We start from the raw sequence: 7,400 nt of genomic DNA, 5'->3' as shown, positions 1-7,400 counted from the left end.
TTATTTCTTCTTATTTTGTGATAGAATTGAGAGCACCGACCACGCAGGTTCTGATTTCAGTGTGGCTGCATACGAAATGAAAGTGGAATAGGACTCTATCTCCAAGGTAAAAACAGAAACCTTTCCAGGTATTAAATGTGATGTTTTTAATACTAGTGCCTGACATTGCTGAGAGAGAAATCATGCCACACGTGTCAGGGTACATGTTCAAGCCACATATTTAGAACCATCAGACAGAGACAAATAACTGACAAATACTTGGGATGAGGAATTTCTATCTCAGCAACAGAGTCAGAAAAGAAACTGAACTCATGTGTACCCCAGTCCAGGCCTCAAACTTTCCATATATACAGTGTTACAGAAACCATGGAGAAAGATTACAAACAATATCATGGCTTTTGTTGATATGAAATAATAATTAATTAAAAAATGTTATGTGTGAGTGAATCTTGAGGACAGGGAAATTATTTGGAAAAAATGAAAACACACATATATATTAATATGTATTATCCACTTATATGGTATACCTGGAATAGTAACTCCATAGGGGCAGAAAATAAAATTGAGTCTACTAGAGGCTGGTGGGGGACAGGAATGGTGCTTAATGTACAAATAGCTACCATTTAGAGTGATGAAAACGTTACAGAAATGGATGCTGATGATAACAGTGTGACTCTCAATGCCACTGAACTGTATATTTAAAAGGTGAATATTGTCTTGTATATTTTACCACAGTTTTTAAAAAGGTTGTTTTATTACTATTTTAAAGTTGTAATCAAAATGTATTTCAACTGAGTGTGCCAGTCACCCAGTGACTGGTGGGTAGATGTTAGAAGCCAGCTCTGGAAATTCAGCAGGGACTTTTGCAGCATTATTTCTGCAGAATGGAGGAGGTGAGAGTGGACTGGGAAGGTGGGCAGAAGCCGGATGTGGTGGCACATGCTCATGGTCCCGGAACTTTGGGAGGCTGAAGGAGAAAGATTGCAAGCTTGAGCCTGGCCTGGGAAAATTAATGAGACACTGTTCCAAAATAAAATGAAAAAGTGCTGTGGATATAGTAAAGGCCCTGAGTTCAATCTGCATTACTGCAAAAAAAAAAAAAAAAAAAATTAAAAGTAAAAATAATGCAGAAGGCTGAAGGTGGCAGTTGCAACTCCTTGTAGTTTGCTGTAGCTGGCCCACTCCCCGCCTAGGTGCAGATATAAAGTCCAAACGGAAATGTAACACTGGTTTGCCCCTCCTTGAGGAGAGATCCATGGAAGACCAGGATGGGCAGCAGGAGCAACACTGTCACTGTTGGATAGTTCTGTAATTGTACTGACCTTTATCTGTTCCGCACATGAAGTGAAAGCCTTTGCCTGCTGAATTCCTTCTTTAGGCAAAACAGTCAGAATGAGAGACCTTTGGGACTTAATACAAAGATAGAAGGTTCTCTCCTACTTTACTAGAAGACAGTATTTCCTAAGGCAGGGGCCATGAAATATCAGTAGATGCCCCATAAGAAAAGGGATCTGAGTTAAAGTAATGCGGACAGGTTTCTACCACACACCACTTCCCAGAGTGCACTTTGAGTCAACAAAAGGATGTCCTTTTTGTTAATGTAGCTGTCATTGTCATAGGTCTTAACACGGAGCTTCCCCCACCCCATCCCCAGGACATTTTGTAGCTGTGTGTTCTGGACAACACTCTTTAGGAAAGGCTGACCCTAAAAAAAGTCATTTATATTGTTATTAATTTGCCTCTTACCCATGTTTTATGTAATCACAGCAAATACCAGTGGATCAGTTGCTGTCAAGTGATCTTAATACTTTTTGTTTCACAGTATATGTAGTGTTTGTTTTTCTTACTAAAAAGCAATACAAGCTTACTGAAGAAAAACTGGCACCCAGAGACCATCAGAAAGAGTAAAGATGACACCCAGGATCTCACTGTATAGAGGTAATCACTTTTAGGATCTGTATGTCAATTCCGCTCCCTCCTTATTATAAATATACCCGCATTTATCCCCTACAATAACACCTGTCAGTATTCATTGATTTAACCGGATTGCTATTATTTTACCACAAATGTCTTCTTTTATCAGTAAATACTCATGCACAGTATAATTTTAGTGTTAAAAATTCCATCTTTATGAATACATGTGTGGAATTTTTTAATTTAAATTTTTTATTAGTTCATGTTTGCAGTATATAACGATTACATTCGTTGTAGGGAGTTGGTACATGTGCATAACACATCTTGATTCTTTAATATTAAGATGCTGGTCTACATTATCTGCATAGATCTTGTAGGTTCAGGAAATGCATAAATGCCTTCATTTTCTCTCTTCTATGCTGCACTTTGATGTATTTTTAAAGAAAGAATTTGGTCAGCCTTTCCTATCACTCCCCAGCTGCACCTTGGCTAATAAGGTTTAGACACAGTTGATCAAAGTTATGTGTTTTGATAATATATTTGCCTATAAAATAACTAGGTGAATATTTTAAAATGACTCACATTTGAGACACCTATTATCGGTTCCCACGTATTTATTTATGCAGCTATTGTAATCTCATTGCACACTCTGGCGAGTGTAAGTGGTGACTGGCAATTGAAATGCAAAGTCCAATGCACAAAATGGGAAAAACACAAAACTTCTTCCAGGAAAAGAATTTGGCCCTTAAATTGAAATCTAGAGAGAACCCTGCCTCTTCCCCACAGATGATGTTATTTCCATGTGCCACTCAAAGACCCATGTGTAATTATGTTCATATTTCAAAGGCATTTCGAGATCCAAAGGGATGGAGGTCTGCAGTTCGCTGGTTGAACCACTGCTTCGCAGGAAGAAAGAGCACCCTTGGTGCAGGAGGCATTTCTCCTTTGCCCGTGTCTGATGGCCTGGACAAGCCCCACCCCTACCTTGGCAGTCCCATCATCTTTCCTTTCTGCCTCAGTACCATCCAAAGAAATCCTAGCAAAGTCCTGCTTTCTGTGAGGTGAGCTAATGCACACCTGGTTCGGTTCCAAGGACCACCTCTCTGGTGAAGTAATGGACTCACTTAATGTTCTGGATCAAGTAGATCACCAACTTGAAGCTCCTGAAGGGCAGAGGGTTAACTCAAAATTAGAAACTAAAATTATGAGAAGAAATGGAGTGGGCTCAGGGGTAGAGCACTTGCCTAGCAAGAAGCTGTGAGTTCAATCTCTAGCACAGGGGGGAAAAAGAAAAGAAAAGAGGAAAAAAATGTTCTGAGAATAACCAAGGATATTTAGAAAACAAAAGATGGAAATATATATATTTATTTTTAAAATATATAGGCAACCTATTCACTTAGAGATAATATTTCCAAACTATAAATATTTCTAAACAAGGGCAAGAAAAAGAACAAACTGATAAAGGATTAAAGATCGCACATTTCAAGAAACTGAGCTAGCCCAATTCTCAAAACAGTTTTGGTTTATTGATTGCACATCAAATTCCCCTGTCAATTTGCCAGATCAATGAGGCAGTCTAAGATACAGTACCATTTCTAAGAATATTTCCAAAGAGTGAGAAAATAGTCATGTCTTTCTGCAAAGAGGGCTTCTGTTGCCAATACACAATACCCACATACAAACACACACACAAGCTCCCACCTAGTTTTATGAATAATATTTTAAGGCAATAGTTAACATAGGTTGAACAGAATTATTTCTTAAGTCACTTAAGAGATACAAGGCTTTCAATGCAAACGAACACATTTTGAGAGGTATTATTAGATCTGGAAATGACCTATCAGGATCATTCTTTCTGATCACTTCATTTGACAAACAAACAAAAATCCCAACCAGGGAAGCTGAGCGAGCCAGCCAGGGTCATAGACCCATCTGTTGGCAAAGCTAAAACCAAAAGACTCCAGGCTTCTTAAGTCTCCTGATGACTCAGCTGGATGCTGACAGAAGAAATGAAAGAAGGGGCTGGGGATTTAGCTCAGCGGCACAGCGCCTGCCTGGCAAGTGCACAGTTGTGAGTTCAATTCCTGGTACCGGAGAAAAACCAAAACCAAAAAAAAAAAGAAGAAGAAGAAATGAAAGAAATAAAAGATACTTCCAAAATACTTTTCAGAATGATGATTCAAGAAAATGGTATATCCACAAAATACAAATAAGATGCTATAAGAAAGAACCAAGGAACAATAATTCTTGGAAACTGAAAACATGATATGTGAAATAAAACATCCAGTTGAAGGTTGGATGATAAAGATGAATGAATCTCACCAAAAAATTTGTATTAGTTTCATATTGCTGCTGTAAGAAGTTGCCATAAGACTTAGTGGCTTAACGCAAATTCATTGTCTTATATGCTGAAGGTTAGAAGCCTAAAATGGTTCTTACTAAAAGCAAAGTGTTGTAGGTCTCTGTTCCTTGTGGAGACTCTGAAAGACAAGCCTGTTCTCTTGCCTTCTTCAGCTTCTACAGGCCACCTGAAACTTGTTGGCTTGTGGCTCTTCTCTGCTTTGAAAACCCACGGTGTAGCATCTTCAAACCTTTCTCCTCTGTTTCTGTTATCACAGCTCCTTGGACTTGGACACTCCTATCTCTCTCTCATTCCCTTATGAAAATACTTGTAATGATACTGGTCCTATCCGGATAATCTCTCCAACTCAAGATCTTTCCTCTTTGCCATGTAAAATAACATATTCATGGGTTTTAAGAGTTTGAATGTGTCTAGCAACATTGGCAAAAGAAAGACCTGCAGCTGGAACTGTGTTATGAATTTTAGCCTGCCAAGGGTAAAGAGACTGTAAAAGCTTTCAATGGAAAAGAATAATGGGTCCTTTAACAAAAAGACTGATAATCAGATTACCATCAGTTTTTCTTCACTTGTCCAGTATAAGAAGAAAAACCCTATCGGTACCTTCAAAGTTCTTGTTAGGAGATTGTTTTCAACACAGAATTCTGATCCCCTCCTACCAATCAAGGAGAACAAAATTTAAAGCATTTTCTCAAAGTTTACATCCATGAATTTTTGCTTGTTTTGTTTTAGGAACTAACAGCTGAATTCCAACAAAATGATAAAGTAAACCAAAGAGGACGATGTGGATTCCAGGAGACACCAGTTCAGCCTGAAAGAGCAGAGAGGGCAAGTCCTAGGGAAGTGGCTGTTCAGGCCTAAAGAGCAGCTTATGCAGATGGGATGAGGATGGAGACAGTACCTGGAGCAAGGGGCTCCCAAAAGAGCAGGATCAGGATGGCTCAATAGTATGATGAAGATATTGGTAAAACTCGAAGATATGATCAGGCAGCAGAGGGGAATGTATCAGTCAAGGTTCAAGGAGAATAGATGAAGGAAGAATGATAGATGACAGAGGTCATGCTGTAGTTCAAATATAAAATGTTCCTCAAAGTCCATGGGTTTTTTTTATTTTGTTTTGTTTTGTTTTGTTTTGTTTTGTTTCCAGTACCGGGAATCAAACTCATGACTTTGAGCTTGCCAGGCAGGCACTGTGCCACTGAGCTAAATCCCCAGCCCCTCAAAGTGCATGTGTTTAACTATGACACCATTTGGAAGTGGTGGAACCTCAGGAGGTGGGGCCTAGTGGGAGGACACGAGGTCAGGTTGTGGCACGTCCTTCACAGTCACTGGGATCCAGCCTCTTCCTTTCTCTTTTTGCTTTCTGGCCACCACGATAACATAAGCAGCTTTGTTCCACCATGTGCTCCTTGGCATGAGATTAGGTGGATAGACAGAGAAAGAGAGAGATAGATAGATAGATAGATGATAGATAGATAGATAGATAGATAGATAGATAGACAGACAGGTTTTATACAAAACACTGTCCTGTGTGATTGTGGGGGCCAACTACCTAAATTCAAAATCCATAGGCCCATATGTAAGGAAGGGCAGATCGTGAGGACTTGGAACCATGAGCACAAGCTGAAGCTACAGTTCATAGAGGTAATTTGTCTTTTCCTGTGAGAGTCACTTCAGCTTCACGTTTAAATCCTTCCAATGGATTAAACCAGGCCTATCTATTTTAATCTCCCTTATTTAGAATTAGCTGATTAGGGACTTTGCATCTTCAAAATCCCTTCCCAGTAACACCTCTAGTTTAATCTAACCAAGTTGACATGATCAAAAAAGGCATCATATGCGAGCAAAGGGAGTCAGAAGCTATAAGAAAAAAATACCATTATCAGGAAGTTGTGGTCTAAATACAAAGCAAACAAACTTCAATTACATGGTTGAACGCACAAAAGGAAAATGCACCTGAACTTGACTCTGGAGAGATTTTCTACTGAAAGACTCAGTTGTTGGGCTATTAAGTCTTATGATAATATAAATATTGTTTAAGGGCTTGAAACATTTGGAATCACCTGTGGATACTTACAGGAGACTCTCTAAGTTAAAGAACACAGGTAAATGCCATCACTCGACATCGTACAAATAGAAGTTCAGGTGACGAGTTTGGGAAGAGAAGTTGAAGCCAGGTATAAACCTTGTCATCACCTCAGAGAATAGATGGATGTGAGGAGCTGTATGTAATCGATGGAACAAGGAACAGTTAAGTTTCAAAGTCATAAAGAAGATCAGGGGAGGAAATGAAAATCACAAAATTGCTACCCTGGGAGTAGGCAGGAAGGCGATGCGGGAGCCATATAAGTTAGCTAAGTCCTCTATCACAGGAGGAAATCAATAAATAAGGTCTAGAATTAAGAAACCAAAAAGTAGAAGTAGAACCTTGTTATTCAGAACTGTTGAGACGGCGGTGAAAAGAAAAACAGCAACAAAAGTTAGCAGTAGTTGCCTTAGGGCTGCAAAATTAAGAAAGGAGAGAGGCACCCCAGGGTGTTTGTTTTGCAATTTTAAGTCTATCTGTACTATCTGAATGTTAATTAACCAAATGCATATTTCCTTCATAAAAAATTTAAACAATTATATTTGTAAAGAAAAGGAAAGAAAGTAAACAATCCAAAACAAAAACAGGGTTGTGTGCAATTTGTAGAAGATAGAAGTTAGATAAAAGTGAGCACTGTAATAACCATAATATCTACAGTGAGAATCCAGGATTACCACCCAGCTTTGCACTGCCTAACGATGCCTGCAGTTGACTGTCTGCGGTGAAGTTCTCCACGGTTCCTGTGTGTGGATCAACTGGTAGTTCATCAAGGTAACACAGCCAGCCTGGACACTGGAAAAAACTGCATGTAACCTGATAATAACACAATGGACCTCTAAGCAATATCAAAGTGTCTACGTCCAATTCCCCACTGCTTTTGCTCACTCACACTCATAAAGAAATGAAAGGTCAACTTGGTGGCTGTGTGAGGAACTTGGGGAGAAGGAACCATTTTGAAAGTGACTCCACTTCTGATTGAGTATACAGTACTGCACACTGCAGGCGATTAAGGCTCTCATTGGAACCCTCTCATAGTTTACC

At 39.2% G+C, this 7,400-nt stretch overlaps 1 long non-coding RNA gene across 1 annotated transcript in view; it reads left to right on the top strand.

The window, feature by feature from the left end:
• LOC102006799 overlaps positions 1-3,194 on the top strand; it is a 20,683-nt gene extending 17,489 nt beyond the window's left edge. Inside the window, exons 5-7 of the long non-coding RNA XR_261291.2 lie at positions 25-106; positions 1,823-1,938; positions 2,761-3,194. This is a non-coding gene — a long non-coding RNA (uncharacterized LOC102006799). The remainder of the gene's footprint in view (positions 1-24; positions 107-1,822; positions 1,939-2,760) is intronic.
• The last annotated feature ends 4,206 nt before the right edge of the window (positions 3,195-7,400 follow it).

This window comes from Chinchilla lanigera, unplaced genomic scaffold (genome assembly GCF_000276665.1).
Source record: "Chinchilla lanigera isolate Chin_1 unplaced genomic scaffold, ChiLan1.0 scaffold00027, whole genome shotgun sequence".
Lineage (NCBI taxonomy): Eukaryota > Metazoa > Chordata > Mammalia > Rodentia > Chinchillidae > Chinchilla > Chinchilla lanigera.
The sequence above is the reverse complement of the archived record's forward strand: the minus strand, read 5'-3'. Positions and strand labels throughout refer to the sequence as shown.